The 20,752-nt window shown below is 46.0% G+C and overlaps 1 long non-coding RNA gene across 1 annotated transcript in view; it reads right to left on the bottom strand.

Annotated features, from left to right (window-relative positions):
* Positions 1-7,280: 7,280 nt before the first annotated feature.
* The window catches only part of LOC117979040 (uncharacterized), a 39,550-nt gene continuing 26,078 nt past the window's right edge, over positions 7,281-20,752 (bottom strand). The window contains exon 3 of the long non-coding RNA XR_004669636.3: positions 7,281-8,115. This is a non-coding gene — a long non-coding RNA (uncharacterized LOC117979040). The remainder of the gene's footprint in view (positions 8,116-20,752) is intronic.

Genomic DNA, 20,752 nt, shown 5'->3' with positions numbered 1-20,752 from the left:
ACACAGGAACTATTACACCATCCCATACAGACACAAGAACTGAAAGGCTGGAGCTGGGGTCCGTGAAAAGTGATGGCAGAGGTGGCAGGAGGTGGCAGCAGCCACCGGGATCCCCAGGCTGGAGGGCGGAAGGCGGGGAAGCAAGACAGAGGCCCCTGGCGATGCCCGGCCCCAGAGGCCACTCCACATGGAGTCCTGGGCCTCCTATCCCTGGTCCCTTCCCCCATGTCTCGGCTACCATGACCTTGCCACCCTCCCCACCCGGTTGAACGCCTCTCAGCACTGCTTTCCTTCCTGCGCCCTCAGCCCCTCGCACATCCTGATGGCTAATCCTCCTCCTGAGGAAATTCACTCTATTTTGCGTCTGTTCCGTCACCTGAGCATCCTGAGCACCGATGGTGAGAAGCTACAGGAGGCCGAGCGGCTGTTGACGCCCAGGACTGTGGGCAGCACCTTGCAGGGGGAAACCCGCTTCCTCCGGTCTCCCAGAAGAAGAGTTCAGGCCTTCTCTCCTCTCTCCAGGCCTCCAGCTCTTCCCCATCCCCGCTCTCTGCGGAGGACTGGCTTCTGTTTTCACTGAAGAAATCACAGCCTCCTGAGAGGACTTCCCCAGACGCAGCCCTCCCCTGTACCCGCTCCTCCTCCACGTCCCCACCTTCCATGCCCAGGGCAGCAAACCACCCCCCATCTGCTTGGGGACGTCAACAGGCTCCCTGTTTCCTGAATCTTCAGTTTCTCCTTCCTGCTTGATTCCCGTCCACAAACTTACCATTATGTTTCTTGTCTTTAAAAGAAAAATAAAACTTTTGCTTTTTATCCAACCACTCCCCGTTTTCCTGCTGCTTATGGCAAAAGCTGCACCAAGGAAAAAATGCTGCCCCTATTCTCTCTCCTGCCCTTCGCAGGAGCCTTTGACCCCAGAGCTCCCCTGAAACTGCTCTTGTCAGTTTCATGAAGAGCCGCATGATGCCAAATCCCACAGGAAACTTCGGTGTTTATCTGACGGGTGGACGCCCTGCCCTGGAAACGGTCCTGCCCGCCCTGATTCACGCATCTCCTGCCCCGCGTCTCGTCGTGGTCCTGGCCTCCCGGGGTAGCGTTTGAGGCCCGGCGCTCAGACCCACGCTTCCCCTCTTCTCCTGCCCAGCGTCTGGCCTCACCCGAGCTCTGCTGATCCCAGAAGGACGTCTTCAGTCCTGACACCTCGTGCTGGCTCCGAACTTGCGTTTCTGACTCCCAGCAGCACTGGCAGCCCCTTGACCTTGTGCCTTGAGATCACATCCCAGCCTGTCTGTCCTCATAGCCCCTCCATCTCGCAGCCTCTCAGAAGCCGCCCTCCCCACTGTGCCCTTTCTTGGTTTATATTCCTGCTTGTGCGTGCGTGTCGCTAATGCACCTACATTTTTGTATCGGTCAAATTCTTTGTGTCTCTTTTGGTTGGTGCCAGTTCAGTCAGGGCAGAGAGGTTCCTCCGTTTGGTTCACGTTAGTGTGTCAAGTTCTTAGAATTAGAAGTGAACTGTGTGGATGAGCGTGGCCTTGCCAAGAGTGAGAGCATGGAGAGATGCCGAGGGCCGGACTCAGGACACGGGGCCAGGGAGGGGGCGCAGGACTAAAGGATTTTACAAAACAGAGGTTTCGTCTTTGCCAACTCTTAAAGAATTCTGTAAGTTGACTTTCTGATTTTTAATAGCGAGAAGAGCACCCACCTTTTTTTTGCAGAGGTGATGGAGTATAGTTTTAATGAGAGGTGAAATCACACAGGAGCCCCCGGTTTCTGGCTGTGGCTTGCACCACCTGCTTCCTGTTTCAGTGAATGTTGATGAAAGTGGAGTTTTGTCAATTTTTTAAAAACCACTGCCTGCCTTCATCAGGTTTGATATTTTCAAAGTGTGGCTGCCTCTTCTCGCGCCCCCCGCTTCCCCTGATGGACGTCCATCCTCCTGCTCCGCGTGGCTCAGGGTCCTGCTTCACACCTACACTGGCATCCCATAAGCACAAGGTTCCAAACGTGAGTCATCAGCATTTACATGAGGAAACAAGGTAAGCAAAGATTTGGCAAGAAGAATTCGAACTCAAAGCCATAATATTATTCATGAATTATGAGCAACAAGATTAGATCTGGAGCTTGTTTCAGTGAGGATTTGAGAGGAGAGGGATCAGGAGACTGACTTGGCCCGTCAGCCCCGCTGCTGTGGTCTGTGGAGAAACAGGATTCCATTGAGCTTCATTCTATGGGCACTCAGCTGCTTTCAAAAATTCTTTCTAATGATGAGCTTGCTAAGAAAAATGCTCATCTTTTTCTGTAATAAGGCTGGACATTTTCCTTAGAGAGGCTTTCATTTGTTTTTTTTTCCCTTGTAAATGGGAAAATTGCCAAACATCTGGGTACCAAATGCCCACAGTCTCTGAGGTCCATCCATGGGGCAGCCGCTCTGTGAAATGAAAATGTTGCTTCTTGACTTGACGAAGGCTCATGTGCAAACCCCTGGCTCAATGGTGTCTATGGCCACAATCTCCCAATTAACCATCAGATCTGCTTGCAGAGGGCTGCCCCACGTCCATAAAGGCTGCAGTAACTCGGGGAGTGTGGCTGGATGTGATACCTACTTGGGGGCTCACAGCAGCCCGCATGTGTTTTTAAGTAGTTCCATGAGGCAAACTCTCCAACTAATGAGGCCTGTGTTGGAAGACTTGGGTCCTGAAATTGCTCAACCTGACAACTGCATAATAAGAAAGATGTTCCCAGGTCAGTTCACCTAGCAGTTCTGTCATCTGATCACAATTTCAGCTGCTGCTGCTCCGTCGGCCTGGGGCTCACGAGAAGGAAGACCTGAAAACCATGCCAGGGCAACAGGAAGGGGTGTCAGGCTGAGCTTGTTCCCTCAGCAAATCCTTTCTAAAAGCCAGGTGTGTTCACACAAGGTGTAGGGACAAATTCCTATAGGTCAAATTAAGCCAGAGATAATCCTGCTAGGTCTTTAATTTCTGCTAATTGGCTAATCATCAAGTTATTTTGCCTGGGGAAGAGGAGAGAAATGGCCTGGTGTTGACTGGCAGCATTAAAGGGCATGGGCATGTGTGTGCCTGCATGTGTGTGTGTGATGCACACTTGTGTACGTGCATGCACGTGTGCCTGTGTGTGAGCATGTGTGGGTGCGTGCATGCATGTACATGTTGGCATTTGTGTGTGTGAGCATGTGTGGGTGCATGCATGTGTGTACATGTCTGCATGTGTGTGTGTGAGCATGCGTGGGTGCATGCATGTGTGTACATGTCTGCATTTGTGTGTGTGAGCATCTGTGGGTGCGTGCATGAGTGTACATGTCTGCATTTGTGTGTGTGAGCATGTGTGGGTGCGTGCAGGTGTGCCGTATGTGTCCATACGCTCCTTATGAAAGCCTTGTGGAATTAACATCATGGAAAAAAACTAAACAGAGACTCCTAAAGTTTACGTAACTTGCCATGTTCCAGAGTCAGTATTTAATCCTATACGTGTACACTTTATACACGAAATAAAAATCAATCCATCTGCATATGAGTTATGACCAAGTGTAGAATTATTCTGCACCAATGGGAGGAGACTCAGGAGGGGATCTCCACTGCCAGCAGATGGGAGGTTGTAGGGGAAGGACTGGACCCTGCAGAGGATTTGGGTAGACAGAGGAGAGAGCAAGCAAAGCCAGGTGGGAGTCCACGCTTGACCTTTGCTTAAAGATATCCTTTACTCTCTCTGCACCTGATTTAACTCATCTGAAAGATAAAAATAAAAATAAATACCCTTGCTTAAGGTTGTCATCAGGATTAAAGAAGAGAGTGTGAGACTTGCATGGCTCATACTAGGCATTAAGAATAGTAGTTATTATTACCTGGGCATTCTACAGCTGAACATGTCGTAATGAAACAACCAAAAACTCAGCTTTCCTGCCCTATACTGTTCCCTTGCATTGTTTCCTCTGGCACAACTGCCCTTACCTGGCTCTTCTACACCTGCTTAGATGCCTCAGCGTTTAAGCCCTGCTCAAGTATTAGAGTCGCCATGCACCATCTACCGGCTGCCTGTGTAGGACCCCCCTTGGTGCCCCACATATGTGTCCACCTCCAGCACTGGCATTTATCCCTGTGACCGACCAGGTTTCCTGTGTTACACTTATCTTTATCTCCAAATGCCTCACAGGGTCAGCACCAACGGGTTCACCTGATTGATGCTCAGGATGTTGGCGGGTTGAGTTTGCTATGTGTGTGATGTGTGGGGACTGACGCAATAACAATGGCATTTAAAGCTGTTTACAGGCAGGCGCGTTGGCTCACATTTGTAATCCCAGCACTTTGGGAGGTTGAGGCAGGCAGATCACCTAAAGTTAGGAGTTTGAGACCAGCCTGGCCAACATGATGAAACCCCATTTAACTCCATTAAACCCCATTTAACTCCATTAAAATTACAAAAATTAGCCGGGCTTGGTGGCGGATGCCTGTAATCCCAGCTACTCGGGAGGTTGAGGCAGGAGAATTGCTTGAACCCAGGAGGCAGAGGTTGCAGTGAGCCGAGATTGCACCATCGCACTCCAGCATAGGCGACAAAAGCGAAACTCCGTCAAAAACAAACACAAAAGCCGTTCACATTGTGGGTGGATTTTAGGGCTGCTGCTGTGCCAAGGGCCATGGCTGCATCCGATCTTCGCCAAGCCTTGCTCACCCTTTCTTCTTGTCCCCTGAATCCTGTGAGCTACTCTGTCACCTTTTCATCATAGCTGGACACTTGGGGCACAGAGAGCTTAAATAATGTGCCCATGGTCACTGGCCAGAAAACAATGGACTGAATTTGGAGGCTGACCTGACCCCTGAGGGCCAGCTGCCTAGTGGAGGGGAGCGGGGCTGTGACGGGGGCTTCCGCTTCCACCCATGCCAGTCTTTGCCTAAGCCAGCAGTATCCCACTTTTATTAAGTCTGATACTTGCAATCTTGCAAAGAACATAATGGAAAACACCCTGGTCAGCCAAGAAGAATGACTCCTGTATGTGTGGCACAGTTACTGAAGCTGCCCTTCATGTTTTAGCATAATGCCAGATTCTAGAAATTCAGAGCTGGTCAAAGCAAGTTTCAAACCCTCAAGGAGTTACAATCTTATGGAAATAAAATCTATAAATAAGCGTTCGTAATATAAGATATAAAATCCTAATTTTCCTAAGAAAGGCACCCACAGATTACTTTTGAAGTCCCATTTCTAAAATACTGGTACGACAAGGTGGGATCACTTTGCTACTTTGTAGCATTTTTCTATTGAGCCGAAATAGAAATAAACTACTCTGGTCTCAGTGAAGAATGCCTCACAATTGTCCAACCTGTTTAAACCAGAGATGTATTCTTAGTGCAAAAAAAAAGTCTATTTTCTCTGGAGATGGTAGTTTTTGATTGTGGCTGGTTCTGTTCCAATAATGTCCCCTTTAGAGGTTTAAGTTCCCTCAGTTGCAAAGGGCTTCAAAAGGTCATGGAGCTTTTGCTTCCCTGAAGACCTTTTTCCTTTATCCAGAGAGCTGATGCTGTGTGGCCATGGAGGGAACTACAACCGAGTCAGATGTCCGGAAGATGCGTGAAGCTCAGAGCCTGACAAGCCCCCCTTCTTAAACTCAGGCTGGAGATGGACAAAGTGCTGGGAACTGCAGCTCATCAGATGCTTTCAAACAATCAAAGTACTTTTCCCCTTCGCTGAATTCCCACAGTATTCCCGGGGATAGAGTTGAGGTCTTATGTGTAGAAGGAACTCATTTGATTATTAATCATATTCCCAGAGTCATGGAAAAAAATTATGTTTCCAGGTTTCAACATCTGCTGGACATACCTCCCCCAGTGCACTGGTGACTGAATTTCTGGGGTAATTCGGAGCCCTCCTCCCTGCCCTCAGAGGCTGGTGAAGACAGCACTTTCTAACTGGACATTCACTGTCACAGCAGCATTTCAACACCACGTCTCTTCTCCACAGATGGACATAGAGGTTTAGGAATAAAATAGGGGTCTGCAGCATAGTGCCTGGCGGGAGACCAGGTGCTGAGATGCCAGATCCTCTCTGCCACCTGTGATTACAGCATCTAGGATTCAGCATGGTCCCGCGTTGTCCACGTCCACCTGGGGTCTCCTGGTGTGCACACTGCCTGCAGGCTCCCAGGCTTGGGGTCTACACTGCACCTGCCTCAGAGGCATCTCAGGGCCACCCATGGATGTTTGATAAACAGGCCTTGGAATCATAAAAGTGTTTGTGTTTCTGTTCATCTGTGTATCTGCATGTGTGTGATTAGGTATGTGTGTGTATCTGTGTGTCCCTGTGTGTCACTGTTTCAGTATGTGTGCATGTGTATCTGTGTATTGTGTGTGTGTGCATGTGCATATGTGTGTGTGCCTGTGTATTGTGTGTGTGTGTACGTGTGCTGATCATCATGTTTATGGAGGAATTGGGCACGGTCCCTTTGAGAACTGGGAATCTGGTCAAGATGACGTCTCAGGTTTTCTTCTATTAATTCTGATTCAGTCTTCTGAGATTTACAGAGAAGCAAAGTACAATAGGTATGGGTGATCATAACAATCTGGTTATTCAGGCATGTGCAAAGTGTTCACCAGTGTTCTCATTTGCAAAAACACAGAACTTACTATTTTTCTTTGCTTTGGAGATATATATATAAACAAAATGCCATAAGGAAATTCATGTACCAAAAGCTAAAATAGTCTAAATAGCCAATTAGTTTTTAAATACATTCATTGTTCAGGCTTCTTGTTTTTCTTCTTCTTTAAAATATTCAGTTTACTATTCAACAGGAAATGAGTTGGGAAAAATAACAAAAGTTAAAACCAGCTGTTTGGATGTCTATGCTAATGTCCAGTTCAAGAAAGGGAAAATCGGCTAAGGAACAAGTTTTATTTGTTGTTGTTTTGATGATGTCTTCTAATGATTAAACTTACAGTAGGAGGCCTTCATGGTAGGAATTGTTTTATTTATATTTTTTTCAAAAAATGTCTTTCCTGTGTTATTTACAATAGCACATGTTTTTCTGGAATAGATCTCTGGGGAGGCGAAGTTGATGGTATTTCAGCACAAAATGGCAAAAGTTTGGGGCGGTGGGCAGGAGGCCCTTGCCACTGTGGCGCCAGGAGACTGGGTAAGGCGCCCACCACAGGGCTGGGGATCTCAGGGGCGTCTGAAGAGGAAGAGCTGGCTCGGGGCGCTCGGGGTAGCACAGCCACACATCCAACCACGGCGCGAGAATCAAGGTGCCAGAATCACAGGACGCGGGAATCACAGGACGCAGGAATCACGGGACCCGGGAATCACGGGACGCGGGAATCACGGGACCCGGGAATAACGGGACGCGGGAATCATGGGACGCGGGAATCACAGGGTGCCGGAATCAAGGGACGCCAGAATCACGGGGCGCGGGAATCAAGCTTCTCCATAAATGACTGACGCAGGGCAGACATGTCAGAATTCTCTGAGTGGTGTATTTAATACAATGACAAATAATTCGTATGTGGTCTTTTCAGTAAGTGTTGTCCAGTGACTACTCTCCCTCAACAATTTGGCTCATACACGGGTTGGGCTCAACACACGCAAACAGCTTTTCACCGAGCTTTGACGGAAATGAGGCTGCGCTGAGGCGGCGCTGCCGCTGTGGAGACGCCCAATTCGTGGCGCCAGCGGGGGAGGCGGCGCCAGCGGCTGGGCCACGTTTTTTCAGGAATTTGTCCTTCTTCAGAAAAGGAAAACACTGCTTCCTGCTAAGCATTTGGATTAGGAGACGCTGGCAAGATTACAGACATGTTGCGACCCCGATGCTGAACCTAGAACCTCATGCTGGTTTTCAGTCAACATTGGTGAAGGACACAGTCCACTGCCTGCGGAGGCCCCGAGGAACACGCGTGTAAAAGCTGCGCCCAGACCCGCAGATCCCACAGCAGCAGCCTTTGGTCTCGCGCCAAGACCTGCCCCACCAGATCCCACCCGCCCCACCGGCCTGCCCCACCAGATCAAACCAGAGCAGCAGCCTTCGGTCCAGCGCCGAGACTTGACCCATCAGATCCCTGCCTTTGCTGGGGTACTGCGGTGGCCACAACTCGCATGGATCGCCGCCTGGGAAAGGGAGGAGAGGACGCATGAGATCAGAAACACTGGCTGCCGTAAACACTTATAATGAAAATAACGTAACAAATAAGCGAAAGGTAAAATGTGAAAGAAATCCAACAGGTCTGCAAAAATGGCTGCCTGGCATCACTGAATCCTAAAATCTTCTTGGTGTGGAAGACTCTGTTATGATTTCACAATATGGCAGCACCAGGTCCCTGGGCGCACACCCAGCCGGATAAACACACCAGCATTTGCCACCACGAGTGACCTAACTCAGCGTGGGCCCAGGATAAGGCCAGTTCTAAATTATCACAATGCTTTTACAATTCTCTAAAACGTGTCTCTATAATTCATATGCCTTAGTCTTGCCTGTTCTTTTATATATATTACAGGTTTTTTCCTACCATCCTGCACTCACTTCAGAACACAAATTGATTAATTGGAAGAGTGATAGGTGGTAGAACTGCCTGGCACATTCCCTGTTCCCTTCTCTCCTATCCTTCCTTCTCTCCCTTCCTCCTTCCCTCCTTCCCTCCCTTCCTCCCTTCTTCCCTTCCTCCTTTCCTCCCTTCCTTCTCTCCCTCCCTTCCTTTCTTCCTCCCTTCCTCGCTTAATTCCTTTGTTCCTTTCTTCCTCCCTTTCTGCCTTCCCTTATTTCTTTCATTGTTATCCGAACATATTTAATTGGATTTTCATAGAATTCAATGAAACATAATTGTACTATAAGAGTTTTGCTGAAATGGTCAAGCCCTATCCAGCCCTATCTAGGACAATCTGTGGTGATTAAGCCATGAAGTGAATTAATTCTTGCATTCATTGATTTATTTAACAAGCATTTGATCCTATTACTTGCTTGCCATTGTGCTGGGTGCTAGATGTGAGGCCGGGAGCCCCCAACAGATGGAACCTATCCGGAGGAGGCTGTGCTGACCGGCTCTTCTGCGGGCCTCTGGGATTGTCACCAGGGATGGGTTTATCCCTTTCTTCTTGGCTGTAAATCTTCAGTTAAATTTTCACCTCAGAACTTTCAGTGTCTCTCTTTTTCAATTCCTTCCACATTCATATGCCTCTTATGACTTTCTTAGAAGTATTCTTTTTTTTCTTCACAAATGCTATGTTTTCATCCTTTATTCCCAAAGAGACTGTCCTGTGTAGAAAAAAAAATTCACCCTGCCTTTAGGGACAAAAGAACTAGGTTTGGGTGACGCCTCCTTGTCACTGGGCACTCCTGGGAGTCGCAACTTCCGAGCCAACTTCTTCTATTAAATATCTGTGGAAGCCTCTACTTCGTAGGATTCTTATAAGGAACCACTAAAATAATGCTCAGAGCATTACTACAATCAAATTATAAGTTTTATCATTATTCTATTCATGTTAACCTGGAACTTTAATCTTTATCTGTTTCATCTTTAAATCTTTTCAAATTATTTTCAGTTCAAAATGTCACATTTTTCATGAAGTGACCTAAAAAAATCACCAAATGAAAATCATATCAACCTAATTGGAAGTGTCGTGGCACCTTGCCCCTCACTTTAGAGAGTCGATTCTTCTCCTGAGATAATCATGATGGAGCCAGCCTGGATTCTGGTGTCAGGCGGCGGCCCTGAAACTTGCCAACGCCACTTCTCCTGGTGTAGCCTTCACAAAGGGTGCCCACCAATTGCACAGGCAGGTAAACGAAGGCCTGGAGTTTGAAATACATGTTTCCTCCTGGCCCTCCCTTCACTGTAAGGGCTTTTGTATAGCCAATTTGAGAAAAATGACGTTTTTAGGTGTAGGCAGTTTGAGATCATTTTCAAGCTTTAGCACAGCTTTATTTATGCACACTGCCTACTCCCTAATGTAGAATTATCACGTGGAATCCTTAGTGGAGTCCACCTCCCTAACGATGCTGTTTTCTATGGCATGCTAAAGATAATTAGTTGTATCTTTTCCCACAATTTCTATACAAGAAGTCATATTTAAAACTCCAAATCAACTTGAAATTAAATCTTTGTAATTCCTTATTGTGTAGAATGAAAGGTGCTCTGTGTACTTGCAAAAATAATTAAATTAGGAAAAAAAAGAATTTAGGAACAGATTCATGTCCTCACGGCGGGTGGCACTGTCAGCTGCTCCCGGGGCCAGCCCTGCCGGCATGCTCAGCTTTGACCTAAGTCTCAGCTTCCTCCGAGGGGATGGAAAGACCCCAGGGTGCACAGCGTCTCCTCCTTCCCCTAGCCTCTAGGTCAGAGCTTGACCCGTAACAGGTCTTCGTTAAACATTTGCAAAGTGAACGTTGCCTCAATCCCTCGGAACAATAACCACACCAGCAGGTCAAATCACTGCCTGGAGTGGAGGAGCTCATTTCAGAGAGAAGTTGTGTTTTGTTTTGTTTTGTTTTGTTTTGTTTTAACGGCAAAGAGATCAAAATGCCTTTTCTTGGTCATTAACTCATTTTGGTTGAGAGCATGAGAACCCACCTCAGCCCTGTGTATTCTGTCACCCTTTTGTGGACATTTTTCTTTCTTTGTTCTTGGCCTGTTTTGTTGTTGTGTGCTGGTCTCAGTGTTCTGTTTCGATTCTCACAAGCTTCATGTGATACTTCTTTAAAAATGGCAATGATAAATCAGTTGTTGAAACTCAGTTTTGCTCTAAGGAATGGCAAATTGTCCACATTCCGCATGCTGTATTTGTTGGGAAACTGGAAAATTTCCAGCGCAATTAGAATTAGGATATGCTTTAAAGGTCTTGACTCTCTCAAAAACCCTCCAATTTTCCATCCCCTTGGAATAGCTGAGACGACCTATGGCCAGTGTCCATATGACAATGCTGACCCCAGAAAATTAGAAGAGCGGCTAGAAGGAATTCTCATGGGGCCCAGATGTAGAACCACATGGCTTTCAGAATCAAAGCCTATAAGCACAGTCTTTGCTGGAGATCTGATGATGCATGTCAGCAAAGACAGGCAGCCTGGGAGTGTTAAGAACTGAAAGCTAGGCTCTCACAAAGTGATGATGCCTGTAGTTTAAGTTCAGAGTAAGCCAGCCCTCTAGCTTTCCTGGAAGCCCAAGGCAGTAGGGAAAGCATATTTGGATACACCAAAAAAAAAATTGACTATTGAATGGTATGAAGTGTATTGCCTTTATCCGTCATAACCTGTGGGGGTTGGCAATGTGGCAGAAGAAAAGATGCTTCTGGTGTGGCCACTACAATCATGGAAGACATCGAAGAGGGACGGATGCAGCCTCCAGGGAGATGGCATGCTGAGGGAACCGGACAGGAGAGAGGTTCTCCGTTGGTCCAGCAGTCACATGTTCCTCTGAGCTGAGAACATCTCTTTAATTATTCTCCCAGATAGCATGGAATTCTACTCTAACTTCCGTAATATGTTGGATAATTTTAATGGGTGTTCCATTTGAAGAGGGCTATCTACAATTCATATGATATTGGTCAGTTAAACACCCACAGGTGAATTGATGATTTTCTTTTAGTCTAAGTCCTGAAAACCTGTATTCTATTATTTTATTATTAGACTATCATCATTTCTTAGAGAACAATAACTATTTATTTTGTCAATTTGATGTTTTTCTTAGATACTTTTGCTAGTTCATTGCAGCAAAGAACACCAGTGGGCAATCTGGTAACTATGCGGAATCTGGGCAAGGCCTAAGATGCAGCTGACAGTAACTGAGGCCTGTGGCTTGGTTAGGGCCAGAAACAGAGAACAGAAGGAGAGGGATTTGTTTTATTCCCATTGACCCAGGGCAGGGAGGGACATCCTCACCTAGACAAGGTTGGAACTTCGTAGGTCTTCCCATGATTCCTGCCTGCTTTGCAAGCACAAAGCAAACATATCTTTCCAAAGAAGATCTTTGGTTGTGGAATCCTGGAATCTCACCATTAGAAGGGACAGCATGGACAACCTCTCTCACAATGCAATAGGGTAGGTCAGTGAAGTGGCTTAACTCTTCTGGCTCAGAGTTTCTCAAATTAGGACCCTCAATCCACATGCTTACAGACCACCTGGGATCTTGTCAAAATGCATGTCCTCTGCCCCCACTCCAGTTTCTTGGGCTGAAAGTTTGACCACCTGCTTTGTAAGCAGATTTCCAGGAAAGTCCTATGCACCCTGGAGTCAAGGAGGCCACGGAGCCAGGCAAGCCATTCCACTGTGCATGGCTCTCAGAACGTCCTTTCTTGCTGTGAACTGAAGTCTGTGGTCCTGTGAATTTCTGTCATTAGCTCTCTTTCTGCCCTTGAGTCTTCCCAGGACAAGTCTTGCCTTGTGTTGGAATCTACTTGCTACAGAGATGCAGCCCTGTGCCATTAGCAGTCAGAGGGCATGCAGAGGAGCATAACTGAGAGGGCTCAATGTGGGGGATAGGCAGAGTTATGGGGTCACTCAAGAAGGCCCCAAGGGGTGGCAAGACACCCCAGCATTACAGACAGTGGGAGCAGTCACCACCCTCATCAGAAGGGATAGGAAGGGACGTGGGGCACAGTGGCAGCCTGGCGAGAGCCAACCTAGGCAAGGCCTCAGATACTGCACAATCTTGGGCATGACTGAAAGGGGGAAGGCAAAAACCCACTCCGGCCTCGATTTCTCTGCACACTGTTTTCTTGCTAGGGCTCCCTATTGGGAACCCAATTCTCAAGCCTGGAAGCCAAAGGGCAAAAGGGCCCAATGGGTTCATGGCCAAAGGCAAACAGCAGAGCCAATAGGGTGAGCACAGACTTGGGTTCACACAGAGAGACCCAGGTCCTGAGGTCTATATGATTCCTGTCCCAGGAGCCCCCAGGAAGACATCCCTCCCTCCCAATGCCGTCCTGGTTGGCCCCTATACGCAAGACCTCGTCCTCTTCTCCATCGCTATGGCTTTGTTTTGTTTGAGCATCTCTTCTACTTTAAATATATTGGTTTTCACTGAACTCATGTGCTTAGTTTTTCCTGTGTTACATGACTGCAATTTTCAGGCCAGGTTTTTTTTTTTTAATTCCTATATATTCTTAGTATCTTGTGATTATTAAGTGATTACCATCTGAGTGTGTGTGTGTGATGAATAAAATTGAATTAGCTCAGTTACTCCCAGTTCAGCCGATGATGAAGGAAATGTGGATTTCCTAAGGAGTCTGATGTGAAGATTCCATTAAACTAAAAAGCTTTCTACGGTACAAAGAAGAGATACGTTAGAAGGCCCTTAATAGTTTTCCAATTAAGCAAAGAGGTGATTTATATGAGGATTTCCAGTTGTTCTCTCTCTGCAACTGTGAAAGGACAAGGACTCATGACTTAAGGACAAGGACTCACCACTTCCTTTGTCTCCATCCATCCAGAGTTGTGTAGCCACTGCACCCTGAGAACTTCAGGGCTACAGAGACCAACAAGCATGCTCGGCACCTCAAGGGGCCATACAGATGCTGCCAAGGACGCAGGAAGAAGGCTGGTGTGGGGTGGGAACCTGAGGCGGGGGCTGTGTTTGAAGAGGACAATCGCAGCAAGAACACACAGACTGTCACGACAATCCAGCCCTGAGGTAGCTCAGTGCGCCTCCAGGAGGGGCTTTGTCTCCTATTTGTCACCTATAAGAATTCTGAGGGGAACATTTGTCCTCCAGTTATTGTCTTAATGAATTTCAGCTGAGACACAGATTTCTGCCATAAGGCCTGGCCCAGAGGGGATGCCCAGGGTGGCAGGGAGGCTTCCATCCTAGTAACTTCCACTTGCCCCTGGGGAGCTTTCACAGTGGACAGGCACCTCAGGCAAATGCTTCATCTGTACTTTGCAAAAACACCTCAATCAAGTGCCACGGGCACTGGCATCCAGGCCTCACCATCCTGAGGCTGCTACTGACCAAAGGCCAGAATGGGCAACAGGGAAAGATCACAGACATTTTTAACAGAATTTTTCAGAACATGGACTTTGGCATGACCTAGTGGAATGGAGTTTCCTTTTCTAGGGAAGACCAATGGTCTTTATTGTTTCTTTTAGGCTTAATTAGTTATGAAGGAATCCTTGTCTAAATAAAATGGAAGCATTTAGAGTTCGTGACTGTTGTGGGTCCAGAGTTGATGAGTTTAGGAGTCCTATAATCCTGTGACCGTGTGGTTCCTATGGGCCATGTGGTTTATGTGGTCCTGTGGTCTATGTGTTCCATGTGGTTTATGTGGTGCTGTGATTCTGTGGTCCTGTGATCTATGTGCTCCATGTGACTTAGTGGTGCTGTGATTCTGTGGTCCATGTGGTCCTTGTGGTCCATTGGTCAATGATCCTGTGGTCCATGTGGTCCCTTTGTCTGTGTGGTCCATGTGGTGCCATAATTCCTGTGATTACTGCAGTCGATGTGGTCCTGTGTCTAGTGGTCCATGTTGTCCTGTGGTTCATGTTGTCTATGTAGTCCTAGGGTCCTCATGGTCATGTGACCCATGCGTTCCTGTGGTTCTGTTGTCCTGTGGTCTTGGGGTTCCTGGGGTCCTATTGCCCATGTGGTCCTGTGGTCCTTCTGATCCATTGGTTCTATGATCCTGTGGTCCATGCGGTCCTGTGGTGCTATGATTCTGTGTTACCATGGTTCATGTGCTCCTGCAGTCTGTGTGGTCCACATGGTGCTATGACTCCTGTGGTTCCTGTGGTTGATGTGGCCCTGTGATATATGTGGTTGATGTGGTCCTGTGTTTAGTGGTCCATGTGGTTCATGTGATCCATGTGGTCCTGGAATTCCTAAGGCCCTATTGCTCATGTGGTCCTGTGGTCCATGTGGCCAGTATGGTCCTGTGTCTATGTGGTCCACGCTATCCAAGTGGTCCTGGGGTCCTGTGATCCATGTTGTCCTGAGTCCCTGTAGTTCTATTGTCCATGTTGTCTTGTGGTCTGTGGCCCATGTGCTTTGGAGGTCTGCATGGTCCTTGTGGTCCTTAGGCCCTGGTATCCTGAGATACATGTGTTCCTCAGGTTTTGAGTTCCTTGTTTCTTCAAGAACTGTGTTCCTGGGGTTTTTGCATCCTAAGGTTCATCAGGTCCTATGGTCTTGTGATCTTCATATTTTGTGGTCCATGTATTCCTGTATATTGTGGTCATGTGGTGCATGTGGTTCTTGAGTCCTCACATTTTGAGCTTCATGGGGTCCTGTGGTCTTGTTATCTGTATGTTTTGTGGTCCATGTGTTCCTGTGTCTTGTTGTCATGTGATCCAGGTGGTCTACGTGGTCCTTGGGTCCTTGTATGCTGAGTTTCATGGGGTCCCATGGGCCTGTGATGGAGTTTAATACCAAAACAACAAAGCAGGGTAGATGTGAGTTCAGAGGCTACTGCTGCCTTTCTTCCATCTTAATCTGGAAAGCTTCACTCTGATGAGTGAGTCCATGGTGTTCCCTTCGGGCTAGAAGCCTTTTGTAGACAGTGTTCTAAGGTTTCTGCTGTGGGTCAGGAAGCTCCTGGGAATAGTCCTGAAAAGTTTGTTGTTTGCAAGAATGGAGGGAGTGCTTCACATGACTCATTGTGTTTTGACTTCTGTGTTTCACTTTGGCTGTTTCACCTTGCAGTCTGAGAAGCTCCTCAACCCAGATTTTCCTCATTTCTTTAAAAAGAGATTAATTATCCTTAATTAGCCTTGACTCCAAGTTGTAGATGAAGCAGCTTGAATTCTTTTATGAGTGTAATCATGCTTTATGCTTTTAAATGCAATTTTTGAAGTTAAAAAAAAATTAAAGTTAGTAGTAGTTCAATGTGGATAGCAATGATTCCCCATCTGTCATTCTCAACAAGTGATGAGGCCAAATTTATAATATAGTTTCTAAAGTCTAATAATCACCAAATGTTCAACCAGAACCCCTTGGCTAGTCCCCTTACAGCAGAGACTTGCAAATATAATTCAACAGAAAATATGAAGGGTTTCCACATTGCCATAACAAAAATCAACTTGTCCTGTGTTTATTCTCAAGAAAGAGTTCACTGACATGTCACACAATTCACTTTCCTCACATCCTAAATCTCTTTCAAACACACACGTGCATGTCTACATGCAAGCAGACAGAAAAACATACATACACATTATGAGTAGAGATAGACAAATTAATGCTAGACTATAAGTTATTCCTCTGGAAGGTGCAGTAATATTAGTATTAGCTCTAGTAGTAATTGGTGGGGAGATAAGTGTGATATAAATTAGTCTGGGGAAAAGCTGAGATGCCCTGAATTTTTGCCATTTAGGTTTTTAAACATTTATCGACTGTGTTTTCAGACCAGTGGGATGTTTACAGAAAACTGAGCAGAAAGTACAGAGCTCCCATATATCCCCTGTAATCTCTGCCTTAGTTACAGTTTCTTCTATTATTATTATTATTATTTTGAGACTGAGTCTCACTTTGTCGCCCAGGCTGGAGTGCAGTGGCACGATCTCGGGACACTGCAAGCTCCGCCTCCCAGGTTCACGCCATTCTCCTGCCTCAGCCTCCAGAGTAGCTAGGACTACAGGGGCCCGCCACCACGCCCAACTAATTTTTTGTGTTTTTAGTAGAGACAGGGTTTCACCGTGTTAGCCAGGATGGTCTCGATCTTCTGACCTTGTGATCCACCCACCTCGGCCTTCCAAAGTGCTGGGATTACAGGCGTGAGCCACCATGCCCAGCCAGTTTCTTCTGTTATTAACATCTGATATTGGTGGCAAATGCATTATAGTTAGATGAATCAATACTGATATATTGTTATTAAATAATGTTCACCGTTTGTATTAGAGTTCATTATTCTGTTGTGTGTGAGTTTTGACAAATGGGTAATGTCATGTATCCACCATTACAACATCATACCAAATTGGTCCTTTGCCCTAAAATATCCCTTTAACCTGTCCCTTCTCTAATATGCATACATTATGTAGATCTGAAATTCAGAATTACATAACTTCTTTCTCTTCGAAGAACTTTTAACATTTTTCACAGTGCAGATCTGCTGGCCAAAAATTTCATAAATAGTTGTTTTCCCGAGAAAGTCTTTATTTCTTCATTATTGAAGGATAATTTCATTGGCCAGAATTCTAGGTTGATGAGGTTTTTTTTTCTTTCAACATTTTAAATATCATTATTCACCTTGCTCGTGTGTCTTGTGAAGAGAAGTCTGGTGCTGTCCTTCTCCTGTTCCTCTCCAGGTTAGGTGGATGTTCCCCCTCTGGATCCTTTCAAGACGTTGTCTTTGGCTTTCTGAAGTTTGATTATGATATGCTTGGGTTTAGTTTTTTGGTATTTATCCTGCTTGGTGTCCTCTGATCTTCCTATATGGGTGGTTTCGTATCTGTCATTAACTTTGGACAATTCTCAGCCAACCATTATTACTTCAAACATTTCTTCTGTTTAATCATCTCTCTCTTCCCCTTCTGGTATTCCTATTATGCATATGTTACAGCTTTTTTAACTGTCCAATATTTCTTCAACATTCTGTTGTTTTTATTTTTCTTTTCTCCTTGGTTTTCAGTTTGGGAAGTTTTTATTGACTCCTTAGGTGAACTGATTCTTTCATTGGCCATGTCCAGTCTTCTGATGAGCCCATCAAAGGCATTAATTTCTGTTATACTATTTTTAATTTCTAGCATTACCTTTTGATTCTTTCTTTGAGTTTCCATTCCTCTGGTTATATCACCTGTCCATTCTTACATTTTCCATTAGAGTTCTTAGCATATTAATTATACTAGTTTTAAATTCCTAATTTGATGGCTGGGTGCAGTGGCTGATGCCTGTAATCCCAGCACTTTGGGAGGCAGAGGTGGGCAGATCACCAGAGGTCAGGAGTTTGAGACCAGCCTGGCCAACATGGCGAAATCCCGTCTCTACTAAAAGTACAAAAAAATTAGCTGGGCATAGTGGTGTGTACCTGTAATCCCAGCTACTTGGGAGGCTGAGGCAAGAGAATCACTTGCACCCAGGAGGCGGAGGTTGCAGTGAGCTGAGATCGAGCCACTGCATTCCAGCCTGGGTGACACAGCAGGGCTCTGTCCCAATAAATAAATAAATGAATAAATAAATAAATAAATAAATTCCTAATTTGATAATTTGGAAATCTTTGTAGCATCTGAATCTGGTTCTGATGCTTGCTTTGTCTGTTCTGGCTGTGTTTTTTTTGCCTTGTAGCATACTTTGGAAATTTTTGGAAAGCTAGACATGATGTACTGGATTGAACTAACAGAGGTAAATAGGCTTTTGGTGTCAGGCTGCATGCTGATCTGCTGAGGAGTCAGTGAGGCTGTGCTTGCTGTTTGTTGTAGCTGCAGGGGTCAGAAGCTAAAGTTTCCCCCAGTGCCCTTGTCTTTATCTCCCCTTTTGTCTTTGAGTTTCCTTAGAGACTTGTTAATATGGTCTGAGGTATGCAGTTCTTTCCATTGTAATCCCCTGTTGCAATACAAAAGCCCTGTTGATACAATGCTGAGAAGTGGGGAGGGGAGGCAGTTCATGACCTCTGATTAGGTCTCCATCATCCAATGAGCCTCTGTCCTTAGATTGTGGTCTTTGCCAGTGCTTCTTGCACCCTCTCCTTTTAGATGATGAAAGCCCACAGGATTTGGAGTTGGGTGTTTTTCTTCACCCAGTGGGCTTGGTTCTGATGTGGCCCCGGTAGGTTGGACTCTGGTGAAATCGTTTCCCTGGAGGGCAGAGGCCTTGTGAGACAGAGTGCTCTGAGCCCTGACCCCCAGTGCCTGCTGGAAGCACAAGGGATTTTTTCTCTGATCTTCACCCAAAGAACCTGGTGTGGCTCCTTGAGGTCAATCTCAGGACAGTTGTGGTCAGAAAAGGGATTTTATCTTTCAAGCTGACTAATATGGTTTGGCCATGTCCTCACCAAAATCTCATCTTGGATTGTAGTTTCCATAATACCCATGTGTGGTAGGAGGGACCTGGTGGGAGGTAATTTAATCATGGGGCAGTTACCTTCATGCCATTCCGGTGATAGTGAATGAGTTCTTGGAGATCTGGCAGTTTTATAAGGGACTTTTCCCCCTTTTGCTCGGCACTTCTCCTTGCTGCTACTATGTGAGGAAGGATATGTTTGCTTCCCCTTCTGCCATGATTGTAAGTTTCCTGAGGCCTCTCCAGCCCTGACGAACTGTGAGTCAATTAAATCTCTTTCCTTTATATATTACCCAGGTTCTACTATGTCTTTATTAGTAGCATGAGAACAGACTAATACACTCAGCCACTGTTGGTCCCAGGAGCTAGGTGATCACCCTGTAAGTGCTCCTGCCACCTCTGGCTTCTGCTGCTGTGAGCTGTGCTCTCTGCATCAGCCGGCCTGTCTCTCCAGTTTTGGGGCAGCAGTGTGTCCTGTGACCTCAATTTTCTGCTGGATCCAAGAAGAGCTGCCGACCCTCTGTTCAGCTTCTTCTTTGATGATGTGAATGGTGATGGCCAAGCTCTCTGCATGTGGAGCAGAAACCAGGAATGTGCTGGCTTTCCTATTCCTCTATAGCCTGCATTTCAAAACATGCATTTAAAAGTATTTACCAATATTAGTTTTTCCATTTCCAGTTTTTTTGAAAGATATAGTTTAGTTGATCCATCATTGACTTTGTGCATTATAATGCGTAATTTATTAGTGTAGACATTATAATTTCCTAAATATTTGCACTGTCCTCAAGATCTTAACCATCTTCAGGTATATGTACTAAGTTTTAGGTTATTCCCTATAGACATCTGTCAGTCTTAATATTGCCAAACATATGGAAGCATTTTTAAGCACATAGATCCAGTTTCTGAGTCTGAAAATAATGAATAATGTGGGAGGCTGGGTGGACTCATTTTCTTCCAAGTCTCTCCAAGCCAGATTATCCTTTCAAATGCTCTTCATGACTCTCTTGCTGGTGATCACAAAGAAACAAAACAGTGAGCACTTTCTAAGAAAATAATAGCATTCAGTTTTTATTTAATAAAAACGAGATACTTATTTGGAAAATGCTTATGTGTGTAAAATGGTTCCATACAAGGGAGGGTAGATTAACTCACTTAAGTAGAGATCATGTGCCAAGACCCCGTAAAGTACTGGAGGTGCACAGGTGAGTCTGTTTGTGGCTGCAGGGAACTCACGGCCCGCTGGAGTGGTGCAGGGCACATTGTCTGACCTCTGGTGATTGAGGTCTCTGATATTTCACTATGAAGATCAGCCTTGTCAATGATGTCCACTTTGGAAGGAAAAGACCCTCTGTGCTGGAGGAAGAACAAATGACTAACTCCAGGACTGCAATTAGAAAAGCAATAACCAAAATGGTCAAGTCTTATGGTGAGAAAAACCCTGGAGTCATCTTGTCTACCACCCCATCATAAAATGAGAAAGTGTTGTCTGGGACAGCTGAACAGTTCAGGGGAGAAGACAGGACGAGTGATGGGCAGGCTGGCTTCTGTCCCTCTCTGTCCGGCCTCTGCCTCCCTGAACACTTGCTGGGGATGATTCTAGGGAGCTTGGGCGCTGCGGGTCTGTGGCTGCCCGCTCTGCCCTGCAGCTGGTTTCTTCCTCGCTGATACTCAAGGACACGCAGTGATGACAGGCATGGCTGAGCGGGTGATGCACATCTCAGCAAACATGTTACTCAGCATCACTGCTCATGGACCTAAGTAATACAAATGTTAGCAGGTTTCAACCTCTTCACAATGCAAGGGTTGAACAGAGAGCAGACATTGGCAAATTTCAA

Source organism: Pan paniscus, chromosome 12 (genome assembly GCF_029289425.2).
Source record: "Pan paniscus chromosome 12, NHGRI_mPanPan1-v2.0_pri, whole genome shotgun sequence".
In the NCBI taxonomy this organism is placed as follows: Eukaryota; Metazoa; Chordata; class Mammalia; order Primates; family Hominidae; genus Pan; species Pan paniscus.
The sequence above is the reverse complement of the archived record's forward strand: the minus strand, read 5'-3'. Positions and strand labels throughout refer to the sequence as shown.